Source organism: Amblyomma mixtum, chromosome 3, assembly GCF_055824585.1.
Source record: "Amblyomma mixtum isolate Tamu chromosome 3, ASM5582458v1, whole genome shotgun sequence".
NCBI lineage: Eukaryota > Metazoa > Arthropoda > Arachnida > Ixodida > Ixodidae > Amblyomma > Amblyomma mixtum.
Genome location: NC_143014.1, coordinates 259,003,404 through 259,019,575, shown reverse-complemented (window position 1 = coordinate 259,019,575; position 16,172 = coordinate 259,003,404). Strand labels below are relative to the sequence as shown.

General features: G+C 45.0%; 1 protein-coding gene across 5 annotated transcripts in view; it reads right to left on the bottom strand.

The window, feature by feature from the left end:
• Positions 1-1,436, bottom strand: part of LOC149354538 (uncharacterized) — a 35,043-nt gene extending 33,607 nt beyond the window's left edge. For all 5 annotated transcript variants that reach the window (XM_089583374.1, XM_089583375.1, XM_089583373.1 and 2 more), the window contains exon 1: positions 1,331-1,436. The gene's annotated coding sequence lies outside the window, so the exon portion shown is untranslated. The remainder of the gene's footprint in view (positions 1-1,330) is intronic.
• Between the last annotated feature and the right edge of the window lie 14,736 nt (positions 1,437-16,172).

Below are 16,172 nucleotides of genomic sequence, written 5' to 3'. Positions count from 1 at the left end.
AAGGTGGGATCAGGCAGCATAGGGATACAGTTCACTCCCTCAAGGAATCAGTGGGCCTTTGTCACTTCTCCTATTCAGACATCCGCTTCGTGCTGTGATTGTGGCCATGCCACTGCCTAGATTCCTCAGCTGAATATAGGCTGGCGGTTGTGTGCACGTGGCTGCTTAGGAATGGCTCTCCCTCCACGCAGCCCTCTGGCTCCAGTTCTCGGCCAATGCCCCTCAGTGCGAGGGAGTGAGCGCATGGCGGACAGCAGTGCGGGAAGCACAGCTGAGTCAAGAGCAGCCTGGTGTAGGCAAGTGTGATAAGTCGGTTCTCAGTTGGAAGCGAACACAAAGAGAAATAGTTATTCTCTTCAAATAGTTTCGAAACAGAGTTAACTTCTGAATCCAAGCAAACGCTTTGCGACTGGGAAAGAAATAGGAAAAAAAAAGGCAATTCACAGGAATTGAATCGCATAAGCCAAAAGATTAGGTTTACAGAACTGACTAAGGCAACTTAAATAAAAATGAAGTGAGAACAAAAAAAAATGCTTTCACATGAAGGCCCTCCCGTGAACGGGGGACGCATAGTCAGGGTTCCACTGTAATCATTGTTTACAATAAAAGGCCTAGCCTTGTTACCAGTTTAGCAGCGCACATTAACTTGACATTAAAATGAACGTAAAACTGATTTTTGCAAAGCCTTTGAGAGTAAAGTGCACGGACACACAGCCAGGGGAGCACCACCTCATACTGCCGGGCATGGGTCGCACGCATAGAGCCAGGCATCATTAATATCAGCTGAGTGCCAGACCTTTGGAGGATCCTGATCTTGACTTATAATTACGAGACGTTTGCCTGTAAACTGACCTAGCAACCCATTTTAATATACACAGTTTATTCGTGCCAGTCGTCTGGCGTGCATCTTATCATTCATACTTTCATTGCAGTATGCATTAGAAGAATTTACCGAAGCTCAGCTAATTTGTGTCACAGCATAAAAAAATGGGCTGCATAATCGGAGTACCGCTAATCTCAAGTCTCGTAATGATCCCATGTAATGGCCACAGTGTGTCATAACTGCAGAAAAAAAGTGCAGCAGTCACACGTGAACGTAAGGTAAATTTTACCGACCATTTGTCTATCCAACATTCAGCTGTTTAATGGACACAGACTACAACTTTTGCCATGATGTTGGTGTTTGGGTAAATGTGGCAAGTAAACAAGAATAAAGCTGGACATTTTTTTTTCATACGCCTGCACTTGAAAATGCCTCCAACTTCAACCAGAGCCAAGCCATGCACAGGAATTGTAAGATTTTTGTACACCAAACATTGGCAGCACTCACTGCAAAGCTCTCCATAGAGCTCAGGCCAAGGACAACTGCACCCTTGAGCTGGTCCTCGAGCTGTACAGCTGCTGGTGCCCCTTTCTGCAGGATGAACGGAAACGGCCACACTGATTCAGACTTGTAGTATTAACAGTAGACAGCTTTTCGATAGGGAGCAAGACAGGGTTGGATGGAGAAAAGATTTTTCAATGCTGATTATTAACTATACAATTTCGGTCGGCTCCACAGTGTTAGTCAGCATTTTATTTCAAGGTCTCAATTTACGTCTTGACTCATTCCTGTCATAATAAGAAGGGAAACAAATACACACATTTTATATAAATCAATACAAGAATTTCTGCTTGCAAAAACAAGTAAACGAAAATTATGCTTATTGCAGTCGTACCACACAATGGAAAACATGAAGCCATGCATTGCCGGACCAAGCCATGGAGCTTCGCCGGACCAAGCAGTGTAGTTCGAATTATCCGAAATTCGAATTATCGAGGTTCGAATTAACGAGCTTTCACTGTACTGCAGTTTTGTCCTTCGTATAACATTCGTGTACGTTCCTTTTCTGTTTCGTGTCATTTAAAGCCGACCTCATATTACAACCATTCTTAGCACTACATTCAGGTAAATGTGGTATCTGACATTGAGCTTAAAGGCAACAAGGAATCCTGGGTTCATTTCGGATGCCTGACACAATTTATTTCCACACAAGGCTTTCTAGCGGCTGAGAGCAGATACTGAGCACCTTCCTTCGTGGTCACTGTGTAAAGACCCTAAGTCAAGTCTTAAAAGCTACTGTGTATTATGAATTGTGTTCAAAGCACCATGAGCCAGTTGAGCACTGGTAGACCAAAAACAGCATTTCACTTCGCCTGGTGCAGTAGAATCTCGATACGAATGTCACAGGGTCGTGAGCAAATTTGCATAATCCCAAGTTGTGTATCATCTCAAAAAAAAAAAATCAGTATCAAGCAGCATGCGAAATGTACTCGCACAGATTTGTTTACAGCTGGCAGTAGTTATTTACAGCCACATGTCGCCGCTCACTGCTGCTTGTGCGCACAAACTAGGAATTGCGGAGTCTGTGATGTGTGGGCCGTGCGCCACTGTTCGCAGCTTGCGCGTACATATCCGTAATGGAGTGAGGAAGTCTTCGGAACATCCGAAATTAATCACACTGTTCACAATGCACTCAGGTCGGGGAACTTCCCGAATTTGTATCATCCCTAAATTTGCATCAACCGAGGTTCGTGGTACCTAGCACATGATGTGAAAGGGAGTGAACTGGCCCTGAGTCATGGCAAACTTCTCGAAGATACAGAGTTACACAGAGATGGCTAGACAAAATGCTGGCATCGCAATCATTCATCCACTTCAGAACGAGCGGCAGTGCAGCTTTACTTCTCTGGGCAAGTACAAGCAAAGCCTGAGAATAAGTACGTACTCAGTGGTACGAATACGACTTTTTTCCAAAAGATACTTTCTAGGGATGCTTCACTAGTTTTCAAACGTGGCAAATACAATACACGTTCGACTGACAAAAACACTACATTAAATATATATCATCGGCTCAAAGTGAGGAACACTACAGTGCAGCTGCATTTTGCTTCAGGAAGTATCATGGGGCTCTGAAAAATGAAAAGAGCCTAAAAGCTCAACTTGAGTTTTTTTGTTTCCACCAAACTGAGCGTCGTCAAACTATCAAGCCATATTTGGAAAAACACGCAGATCATACAGAAATGATCCCTTTTTTCATCCCAGTTGTATTGTTCTACTCAATGTGTTCCGAGTTATTTGTTGTACCATCATGTCATCAGTGTTGTATTTTATTTCATAAATTTCCATTTAGTACTGTAACCTTTAACTAAGAGCACTTTTTAGAAGATATATATACAGTAAAAGCTCGTTAATTCGAACTTCACGGGACCAGGAAAAACGTTCGAATTATCCGATGTTCGAATTATCGAATGGCGGCGAAAAAACCGACAAGAACCATTTGCATTATGGTGTATGTAGGGTATTTACTCGCCTAACGAACCCACTCACATAATGAACCCACGCACCCCCGATTTTTGCCTAAGAATCTGAAAAAAAAAAAAAAGCGTCAGTCGTTAACGCTCCCTCCGTTTGGCACCGTCACGGCCCACAACGCATTTCTTGGCGGCACGCCAAGATGCTGCGCAGCGATAACATCACTTTTGAAGTTAGCTCCAGCAAGGGGGAAGCGAACTTTGGCAGAGTGCCAGCGCTTGTTCAGTTGTGCAAGCCTCGTTTTCAGCACCGTCACGGCCCCCAACGCATTTCTTGGCGGCGCGCCAAGATGCTGCGCAGCGATAACATCACTTTTGACGTTAGCTCCAGCAAGGGGGAAGCGAACTTGGCAGAGTGCCAGCGCTTGTGCCGGCGTCTTGTTCGCGGCTCAGCGCGTGCTTCCGTTGGCGACCGACCGATGGGTGGAAGCATGGACGACACTCGCAAAGAAAAAAGTTTTTCGCTCGTAATTTGTAGCGCCCCTCCCAAGTCATAGCCTTCATGGGCGTTGGCTGGGGCCGCGCTGACAGTGCTTATCCGTATTTTCGAATTAACAGGGCTCGAATTAACGAGCATTTAGTTGCGAGTTCCCGAGGTTGCGCGGAAAAAGAGGGTAGGCAGCCGCCAGCGCGGTCGCCAACCCCTTCCCTCCGGTGCCACCGCGCCGGCCACCGCGCCAGTGATGGCGCCATTTAAGCTTTACCCACTCTTCCAAGGTTTTATCTAGTTCCATCTTCTGTCCCCGTTTAGGACGTACACAGCGTCTAACTATGCGGAGTAGGTGCTTTTTTTTTTGGCCACATGCTGTGTGCCAAACTGCCCAGACGCGGTGGCGCGTAGTTCGAATTATCCATAACGGAACAGACTCGCTTTCGAGTTAACGGGCTTTTTTATACACAGATCTCTATGGAGCTTGGCCGGACCAAGTAGTGTAGTTCGAATTATCCGAAAATTCGAATTATCGAGTTTTGAATTAACGAGCTTTCACTGTATTTGTTGTCCTACTTAATGTATCTCACGTCAGTTGTTACGATGTGCTCTTAGTAGTGCTTATTTTTTATTGCTGCATAGAACTCGGTGCATTCTAAATGTGTATTTTAGTTTTTTAGAAGGGAATTGCGGTGTTTCCAAACATTTCAAACTGACAAAGCTTGAGGTTTAGAGCCCAGTCAGGTACACCGCACTTCATGTCCTGGTCATATTTGTATTCTCTGCATGGAAAACTGAGAACAAATAATGTGAAAGTGAAATTAAAAAGAGGCCTATCAAAAAAACATAAAAACACGCTCAATGATGTTCCATTGTATGTACTAGTATACAGCACACAAAAGTGTGCCTCATAGGGACGTAGTTTACCTTTTGCCAGCACTCGAAGCAAGTGGGACTCTCGTGTCCTACTGAATAACCCAATCGAGAATATTCTTTGGAGTATACTTAAGTGAGACCAGGTATTCACAACAAGTAATTACATTAAACAAAACAGAGCCATTTCTAAACAGCCCGATTTGAACAGGATGAGGACACCTTTAACAATCTCATTACATATCAGAAAAAACAGGACAGCTAGAATATTTCCTTGGGAGACACCACAAGAGACAGCAACATTATCTGAATAATTGTCAACAAATTATACTTGGATAGATAGCAAGCTAAACCACAATTAACTAGGGGTGTGCGAATAGTGGTTTTTTGATTCGAAGCAAATTCGAAACGAATAGCAATTTTCTTCGAATAATTTCGAAGCGAATAGTTCGAATAGTACTTCTGGCAGTAAAAAAAAGGCTGAATGACAGTAGGCATTTCCAAAAAAATTTATTTTCCTAACACACGATGCCATTACATACTGCACTGAGGCTTTATTTAAAACCATGCTTCAAAATTTGAAGAGAGCACCTAAAGTGAGTTAAGAATAATTTTTACCGGTTTGGTAATAAAAAGTTATAGCACATAAAAATACCGCCTGCTTTCTAATAAGAAATTAGACATAAAATACAAAAAATGACAGTATAACAGAACGGTGCCAGTAGTACAACCAATAACTGAAACCATAGGAGTAACTGCACTACACTGCAGCAAGAGCACTGAGAACAATAATGAAAAAAAAAAGGACATTCTGAACTACCGGTGACCAGTAGTCGAATGTCCAACACTGAGCTAGGCAATCACGTTCGGTGCACCGACTTGCCACTTGCGTTTCTATAGTTTAGGATCCTCACTTATTGGCTTAGATTGCGCCTTCTTTTCGGTTATGCCGATGGGACTGCTGTGTCCAAAGATAATAAAATGGAACAAAGGCTGACCGGACCTCCTAGCAGCACTGGCAGCATCACACCATCGCGTATCCAAAGCTCCCACAGCACCGATAGCTTGGCCGTACTGTCGGAGACAGAGCGTTCGGGATGCGCCGCCCATGGCTCAAATGCATCGCCATCACCTTGCGGCCGGAGGAGATTTCGCTATCCGAGGGGTGCTCGTATCGAACTGTCGGCTCTGCTCTCCATGCTGCTCTGTCTCTCTTGGGTTTAGTGCGGCAAACTGGCGCTCTTCCTGGCCTATGCCGTCACTCTGACAAGACGTGTCGCACGATGCATTTTTTTTTTGCGTTTCGCTAGCAGCTCGCCGCTGCTGTTTGCCGGAGCGTTGCTTCGCTTATCAAGCTGAAGGATGGGAACATCGTTCCGGTTACATTCCCAGACTAGCAAGAATGGAAGCGGCTGTACAAAACTCCAGCGCCGCAAGCAAAACGTCATTCCCACCACTAGCGCCTTGTGGGCCCTGTAGTACCTCCGAGCAGCACCTAGCATCGCGCTTCCAAGAATGCTCCGAGCCTCCAACGTACCGGAGTGTTCGAGTTGCGACGACGGAGTGCGGCGCACCACCGAAGATGGCTCAATGCCCTGATTACGACGGCGTTCCATTCCCACCAATGCGCAAGCAGTCAGAATAACAAGAAAAGATGCCAGTCATAGATAGATGCGATCATTTCGTTCTACTGAAGTTCGGCAGTCACATATACATCCGCAGCCTCCCCAATGCCAAGCGTTAACGGCAGTAATCCTCCAGGAGTGCACAATAAGCTTGGCGTTATCATACGCTAAATGCGCCCTTCCCATGGAAGTATACACTTCGGTGACATCGAGTCCCCGCGCTGCCGCTGAAGTTTTCTCGCCTCCGCCGGTAATATGATGACTTGCTTCAATGCTGCCGAGAACGGTCGCCCATGTTCGGTACGCACGATTCGTCACCTGATTGGGTGAAGCGAGAGCACGGTAGGGCTGCGTGTTTATCGTCGCATCTGTCCTATCAGATAATCTTTTCCGCAGCTCAACTGGAAAAAAAAAAGGCGGGGGGGGGGGGGGGGGGGGGGATGAACGCGGCAGAGCAATGCCCGCGTTCAAATCCTTGCGGCGTCCGAGCTCATCGATAACGTCACCGCCAGCCAGAGTATATAAAGGGTTCGCTGACAATAAACTGAGGTTTCTTGTTTTGAAGCTTAGACAACTGTCGGATATGTTCTTCCTTCATTGCGTCTGCCTCGACACGGTGGCAGCGACGCGGCTTATAGCAGCCTTAGTGCGGAGGTTCGAAGACGACCAGAACGCAGGATCTTTTGAAAGAGCGCGTCGCCCTTACCTTTCGTTTGTCGCTGGGTTCGCACCCCGACCTGATCGTGATTTGCGTACTGACTGACCCCAGAGCATTGAAAGCGCGATAAAAAAAAGCCATCTATGCGGCAATACTGGAACCGAAACCACATAAAGCAAGCGGGCAAGCGTCCCAGTAACACTATTCGCGCGAGACAATACTTCGAAATTTCGAATACCGAGAATTCGGTTCGAAGCGAATATTGAATACCGTGTTATTCGATCGAATATTCGCACACCCCTACAATTAACTATGGCGCTAGGAAGACCAACTTGTTGAAGCCTGGGAATTAATTTAGGACGGGAGACGAGGTCCCATTCTTTACTGAAATCTATAAAAATGATATCGACCTGGCAGGACTTCTGACGGACGGATGTGAAACTAAAATCCAATGTTAGATGGACAGACATCAGAAAAAATCTGAAATTGCAGCAGAAATGCTTAGCAGAAAAAAAAAGAGGAAATGCACACATTCGAAGCACGTACCTGGGCCCAGCACCACTCCAATACGCCGATGCCCTGCACCGAGAATACATCAACAAAGTCAACAGGGAGAACCGGCACTTGCAGGGAAGGTGCAGCAGGTACCAAAATTCCTATACAAGGAGACACGCCTACCAGTTTAGTATACCCCACTTTTGTCACTCTTCTCCTAATGAATATACAATGTGCCAACTGTGCTCTCCCGTTGCGTACGGAGAGGGGCACACAGGAAACCCAAGAGTCCCACCCAGGGCTCTTTTATCTTTATCACCCAATTATCTTTTCCCACAACATGAGTCATCCCATTTAATTTCGGGGAGTATTCTGAGAATCGCTCTGTGGAAGAGGTTTTGCCTTGGCATCATCGGTCATCCGCTATTTGCACCCACATGATTGTCAAATGATCCCCAGCACTGCGTCTGGTCTATTGACGTTTCACAACAATATATTGGGCTTGTTAACTTTTCTTTTTCACCGGAGCAGCAGAGGAAGACGGGGACCTGGAAACTGCTACCCTACTGAACTCTTCAAAGGATTCTCTTGCGCTGACTATGACTGAAATTGCAATTGCAACAGTAACCACTCTTAAATTAACACTGAGCATGTGCTTTCAACAATAATTGAAAACAAAAAAGCTGAATTAGTGGAAGGAAGTGTCCAATAGCGCACATAAATGCCCTAAAGTGTACGATACTCACATCTGGACACGCTCGTTGCCATTAGGGGTAGTCGTTCCGTCGGAAACTAATTTGTATTTGAGCCCATGAATTCATTCCAGGATCTTGCAGGGTCCGTAATAGTGGTGTATAAGTTTTTCACTACAGTTCTCTGGGCCAAACTGGCGTGTACACCAATACGCGTCAAGTCATTTGCACTCCCCGTCGTGTAGTCGAGGATTACAACAACGCGTATCGGTGGGTTTATGGTCGTTAATAGCAAACAGGAATAATCATCAGGTGTTGTGTTAAGCGCAGTCTTGGCTTCGTTGACGTGCAGAAGATGGATAGTGTTATTATGATGTCACTTGCACCGCGCTACTCCTAAGCCAGGTTCTCATCTCAGGTCTTCTGCTCTGTATCGACATGCGTGACAAGCGTATCAGAAATAGTCGTGCGAAAGGGTTCCGTTAGGCCGATGTTTTATGGATCGCATGCAGTTGTCTGCAGTGGTGTGTATAACACATTACAAAATAGGCGGTGGCAATGAAGTCGTAAACCATTCACTCCAGTGCGTGATGACCACTTCTAGGGCACCGAGACGATCTATGAAGTTAGAAGAAAAAAATACAAAACGATCTATCTTGGTTAGGCCAAATGCCAGAAAGGTGCGCTAGCTCTAGTTCTTCTGGATAGTTTAACCTGAAACTTCTCAACGGCTGGGTTTGTTAATGAAAGCTTTAATTGCAAAACAGATTGCGTAGGATATCCTTGCAGCAGGCCCAGCGCACAGCTCACGGCCACTGCTCGTAGGCTTCTGGCAAAGGTAGTCCGTTGCCTCGAGGGGCTGGCAAACAGAAATACAAGCTTGGGCAGAGCCAGAACAATGCGGAAAGCTGATGATCAGATCCTACGCTCACTCAGTAACGGCGGCTTAAATACCTTCCCATACTGAGCACAAAATTCGTGGCTTCGCATCTTTGTTCTTGACCAGTCACTTCAGAGAAGACATAAGAAAGATCATGTTCTTCTATTCAAACAGCTGCTTAACCGAATGCGCCGGATCTAGACATTACAAAAGGGTTCAAGTCTATGGCGCTAGTATGTTTCGGGAAGCGCCTAAGTACGTACTAACTGTTTCAGTAAACGTACCTGCTCTGGCAATCCAGTAGGGTGGTTGAGGCGCTGGACCCTCAGGGCTGCCGTTTGTGCCAGGCAGCAGCAGATGTCCCACAGCTGCTGATGCCCCTTTCTGCAGAGTGAACGGAAATTGCAACACTGAAACCGTCCACACTGATTCAAAATCCTAAGAGTAACAGTAGACAGCGTTTCGGTAAGCAGCAAGGCAGGGTTGGACAGCAAAACGAAATTCCAATGCGGAATATTAATTATACAATTACTGTCAGGTCCACAGTGTAACTCTGACCTTTTTTTCAAAGTCTCAATTAAAGCCTCGACCCAATCCTGTCATAATAGGTTAGTTAAACAAATGCACACATTTTATGTAAATCAATACAAGAATTTCTGCTTGCATGGCTTCATGTTTTACACTGCGTAGTACTAATCCAATAAACGTCATATCCGTTTACTTGTTTTGCAAGCAGAAATTCTTCTGGGTTCATTTCAGATGACTGACACGATATATTTCCACACAAGGTTTTCTAACGGCTGAGAGCCAATGCCACACTCCTTCCTTCGTGGTCACTGCGTAAAGTCCGTAAATCAAGGCGTAAAAGCTAATGTGTAATATGAATTGTGTTCACAGCACCATGAACCACTTTAGAACTGGTAGGCCAAAAACAGCATTTTTACTTCGCCTAGTGCAGTAGAATCTCTAAATGAATTTCACGAGGTCGCCAGAAAAACCGCATAATCCCAAGTTGCGTATCTTCTCAAAAGCAAACAAAATCGGTATCAAGCAGCATGCAAAATGTACTCACAGAGATTCGGTTACGACTGGCAGTATTTATTTACGGCCACATGCCGCCGCTCACTGCTCCTTGTGCGCACAGTCTAGGAATTGCGGAGTCTGCGTTGTGTGGGAAGGGCAACACTGCTCGCAGCTTGTGCGTATATATACGCAATGAAGTGACAAAGTCATCGGATCATCCGGAATTAAGCACACTGTACACAATGCACTCAGGTCAGGGACTTTTAAGATTCTGTATCATCCCTAAATTTCCATCAACTGAGTACGTAGCACCTAGTACACGATGTGAAAGGGAGAGTTCTGGCCCCGAGTCACAGCAAACTCCTTGAAGGTACATAGTTACAACGAGAAGGCTAGAGAAAACGCTCGTGTCGCAATCGTTCATTTGCTTGGGAAACGGCAGCCGTGCAGCTTTATTTTTCTGTGCAAGCACAAGCCGAGCCCGAGAGTAAGTACATACTCACTCGTACGAATACAAATTTTTACCAAAAGATCCTTTCCAGGAATGATTTCCCAGTTTTCAAATGTGGTAAATACAGTACACGTTCGACTGACACAAGCACTACATTAAAGATATATCATCAGCTCAAAGCGAGGAACACCACAGTGCAGCTGCATTTTAGAAGCCAAATCCATTTTTCAGTCAACAACTGCACAAGTCAAATCTGAAAAGGCAACTTGCTTTAGAACTAAAATCGCTTCAGGAAGTATTATGAGGCAGCTGAAAGATGAAAAGGGCCTAAAAGCTCAAACTGAACATTTTTTTTATTACCAAACCTGGCCTCGTCAAACTGTCCACCCACGTTTGCAAAAACACACAGAACACACAAAAATGATCCCTTTTTTTCCTCCAAGTTGTATTCTTCTACATGATGTGTTCTGAGTTGCACCATCCCGTCATCAGTCCTGTATTTTATTTGATGAATTTCTGTGTAGTCATCATCATCATAATCAGCCTGATTACATCCACTGCAGGGCAGAGGCCTCTCCCCTGTCTTTTGTCAGTTGCCGCCACTGTATTCCCACAAACTTCTTAATCTCATCCGCCCACCTAACTTTCTGCCGTCCCCTGCTACGTTTGCTTTCTCTTGGAATCCCCTCCGTTACCCTTAAGGACCAGTGGTTATCTTGCCTTCGCATTACATGCCCTGACCAAGCCCATTTCTTCCTCTTGATTTCAACTAAGATGTCATTAACCCGCGTTTGTTCCCTCACCCACTCCGCCCTCTTCCGATCTCTTAACATTACACCTATCATTTTCCTTTCCATAGCTCGCTGCGTTGTTCTTAACTTAAGCTGAACCCTCTTTGTTAGCCTCCACGTTTCTGCCCCATAGGTGAGTACCGGTAGGATACAGCTGTTGTATACTTTTCTCTTCAGGGGTATTGGTAAGCTTCCAATCATGATCTGAGAGAACCTGCCATATGCGCTCCACCCCATTCTTATTCTTCTAGTTATTTCCCTCTCATGATCCGGATCTGCGGTCACTACCTGCCCTAAGTAGACATATTCTCTTACTGCTTCCAGCACCTCGCTACCAATTGCGAACTGCTGTTCCCTTGCTAGGCTGTTGAACATTACTTTGGTTTTCTGCATGTTAATTCTTAGCCCCACCGTTTTGCTCTGCCTGTCTGACTGATCATGCTTTGCAGTTGTTGTCCCGAGTGGCTTAGCAAGGCAATGTCATCAGCGAATCGCAAATTACTCAGGTATTCTCCATTAACTCTTATCCCAACTGTTCCCATTCCAGTCACCGGAATACCTCCTGCAAGCAGGCAGTGAAGAGCATTGGCGAGATCGTGTCTCCCTGCCTGACACCTTTCCGTATTGGAATTTTATTGCTGACTTTATGGAGAACTATAGTAGCTGTGCAATCATTATAAATATCTTCCAATATTTTCACATAACACTCTTCTACACCCTGATTCCGGAATGCCTGCATGACATCTGAGGTTTCCACTGAGTCAAATGCTTTCTCGTAATCAATGAAGGCTATATATAGGGGCTGGTTATATTCTTCGCATTTCTCCATCACCTGATTGATAGTGTGAATGTGGTCTATTGTCAAGTATCCTTTACGAAAGCCTGCCTGATCATTTGGTTGACTAAAGTCAAAGGTTGTCCTGACTCTACTAGTGATTACCTTAGTAAATACCTTGTAGGCAACGGACAACAAGCTGATTGGTCTGTAATCAACTCCTTTACGTCTCCTTTCTTATGAATTAAGATAAAGTTAGCGTTCTTCCAAGCTTCTGGTACTTTCGAGGTCACAAGGCATTGCGTATACAGGGTGGCTAGTTTTTGTAGCACAATCTCTCCGCCGTCCTTCAACAAATCTGCTTTTACCTGATCCTCACCAGCTGCTTTCCCTCTTTGCATTCCTCCTAAGGCTTTCTTTACTTCCTCCTTCATTACTGGCAGGATGTCCCATTGCTGTGCTCGACTGCCTCCCTCAGTAACTTGATGATTACATTCGCTACTGTATAGATTTGTGTAGAACTCTTTGGCTAATTCAACTATCTTATCCATATTGCTGATGACATTGCACTGTTTGTTTTTTAGCGCATACATCTGGTTTTTACCTATGCCCAGTTTTCTCCTCACTGATTTTAGGCTACCTCCGTTCCTTAGAGCATGCTCGATTTTCTCCATGTTAAACTTTCTTATGTCGGCTACCTTGCACTCACTTATTAACTTCGATAGCTCTGCTAGTTCTATCCTGTCTGTGGAGTTAGATGTCCTCATAGTTTGGCATTTCTTAATCAGATCTTTAGTCTCCTGAGATAGCTTGCTGGTATCCTGTCGAACCATCCTACCACCTACTTCTGCGGCGCGCTCTGTAACGATAGCTGTAAGATTATCATTCATTGTTTCAACACTACGATCGTCTTCTTCAGTTAAAGCGGAAAATCTGTTTTGCAGCGACATTCTGAATTCCTCTACCTTCCCTCTTAATGCTAACTCGTTAATAGCCTATCGCTTCACCAGTTTCCTCCGTTCCCTCTTCAAATCTAAGCTAACACGAGACCTTACCATTCTGTGGTCGCTACAACGGACCTTACCGAGGACCTCCACATCCTCTACGATGCCAGGGTGTGCACACAGTATGAAGTCTATTTCATTTTTAGTCTCACCATTGGGGCTCTTCCACGTCCACTTCCTGTTTGCTCGTTTGCGGAAGAAGGTATTCATAATCTGTAAATTATTTCTATCTGCGAACTCTAGTAATAACTCTCCCCTACTGTTCCTAGAACCTATGCCATAGTCACCTACCGCCTTGTCTCCAGCCTGCTTTTTACCTACCTTTGCATTAAAGTCGCCTTTGGTCATTGCCGATTCCACATCCTCATAGAAGCTTTCAACTATCTGGTCATAATGGCTTGATGCAGGCGCGTAGGCCTGCACCACCTTCAGCTTGTACCTCTTATTAAGGCTAATTACGCTAGCTGCCACTCTTTCGTTAATACTGTAAAACTCCTCGATGTTGCCAGCTATATCCCGATTAATGAGGAATCCCACACCTAGTTCTCGCCTATCTGCTAATCCACGATAGCACAGTACATCCTCGCCCTTTAGTACTGTATACGCCTCATCTGTCCTCCTAACCTCACTAAGCCCTATGACATCCCATTTAATACCGGCTAATTCCTCCAATAGCACTGCTAAGCTAGCCTCACTTGATAAGGTTCTTGCGTTAAACATTGCCAGGTTCAGTTTCCAATGGCGGCCTGTCCGGAGCCAGAGATTCTTAGCACCCTCCGCTGCGTCACAGATCTGACCGGCGCCTTGGTCAGTTGCTCCGCACCCACTGGGGACTGAGGGCCGAGGGTTAATTGGTTTGATCATAGAAGGTTGTGGCCAAGTACTACACCAGGGTGGCCAAATCCTGTTCTGGTGAGGAAGTGCGTTGTCGGTTCTGGTCACCGAAATCAGGCCGCACTCCAAGCCTGGTTATGCAATTCCATCGACACGTGGAGTTTTTTTTTTTTATCCGGTGGAGAATTGCGTGGCACCGGGATTCGAATCCCAGTCCTCTTGCACGTGAGGCGGATGCTCTACCTCTACGCCATCGCTGCATCACCAGAGGAGTTGAGTGGGCTTTTTTATGTTGAATTCACTCAAGCAGTAGTAGTTCACCATATCACATCACCTACCGTCGCCGCTTGCCTTTTACGCAACACACTGCACTTGCACCCCCCTCTGGTGCTTTCATGTTCCATGACAGGTGCGCCCACCAAGGAAAGACTCACCCTTGCCATACATGTCATCGCCTGGCTTCCTGAGTTTAATGTAGGCAGGTGGCCGGACGCGTGGCTGCCTAGGAATCTGCAGTCCCCCTGGCACCAGGCCACGGCCAATGCCTTGCACTGCAGGCGAAGCATAGTCCTGGTCTGGAAAGTGGGCAGCCAGCCAGTACTGTAAACTTTCACAGCACTTTTCAGCAGATATATATACTATTTGTCCTACTTAATATATCTCATGTCAGTTCCTGTGAAGTGCTCTTAGTACCGCTTTTTTTATTATTGCTGCATTAGAGTGTTGTGTATTCTATACGTGTATTTTTTTTTAGAGGGAAATTGCACTGCTTCAAAACTTTCCAAACTAACTAAGTTTGAGGTTTATGACCCAGTCAGGTACACTGTACTTTTTGTCCCCGACATTCTAGTTTTCTCTACATGGAAAACTGAGAACAAATAATGTGAAAGTGAAATTAAAAAGAGGCCTATAAGAGAAAGCTAAAAACACGCCTAATGGTGTTTCATTGTATGCACTAGTATTCAGCACACAAATATGTGCTACATGGGGACAAAGTTTGCATTTTGCCAGCACTAGAAGCAAGTGGGACTAACGTGCCCTACTGATTACACCAATTGAGATTATTCTTTAGAATATAATTAAATAAGACCAGGTATTCACAAGTAATTATATTAAACAAATCAGAGCAATTTGCAAGGTAATCACAACAAGTAATTATATTAAACAAAACAGAGCAATTTGCAAAAAGCCTGATTTCAACTGGATGAAGAAAACTAACAATGTTTATACATCTCAAAAATAACAGGAAAGCTAGAATATATCCTTGGGGACACCAGAATAGACAGGAACATTATATTAATGAAGGTCAATCCTAACAAATTGCATTAGGTTAGATAGTAAGCTAAACCACAATTAACTACGACGTCAGGAAGACAGCCTTGTTGAAGCTTCGGAATTGACTTAGGATGGGGGACGAGGTACCATTCTTTACTGAAATCTATAAGAATGATATCAATCTGGGAGGACTTCTCAGGGACGAATGTGATACTAAAATTCAATGTTAGTTGCACAGACATCGACAAGATCTGCAATTGCAGCTAGAAGTGCTTAGCACAAAAAAAAAAAAGAAATGCACACATTCAAAGCACATACCTGGTCCCAGCACCACATCGAAAGCACCGAGAGCCTGCACAGAAAATACATCAACAAAGTCAACAGGGAGAACCGGCACTTGCAGAGAAGGTGCAACAAGTATAAGACAAAATTCCATCACCAAGAGACAGGCCTACCAGTCTAGTACACCCCACTTTTGTCACTCTTCTGCTAATGAATATCCAATGTGCCAACTGTGCTCTCCCGTTGCGTACGCAAAGGCGCACACAGGAAACCATGTCCCATCCAAATACAAAAGTGGATTAGTTGGTTTTGGTTTATGGGGTTTAACGTCCCAAAGCGACTCAGGCTATGAGAGACGCCGTAGTGGAGGGCTCCAGAAATTTTGACTACCTGGCATTCTTTAACGTGCACTGACATCGCACAAAAGTGCGCAGCACTGTTCACTCGGCACAGTCCACCCGCCGTACTTGCTCAGCAAAATTTCCCTAAATCAAAATCCCTTTCTTGCGTTTCATTGCATATAGTACTATCATATTCCTCTAACAAGCATGGTGCCCTCAAGTTGACACCTTCACATAGTGCATCACACATTTGTTACAATCATATGGTTGGTTTTACGTCATGGCAGGAAAGCTTACCTGCAGTTACGCCGAGTCTAACCACTCCCATACCACATGCTATGAATTTTTAAACGTAATATCGAATACATGACACATCTAATCTCCGAGCT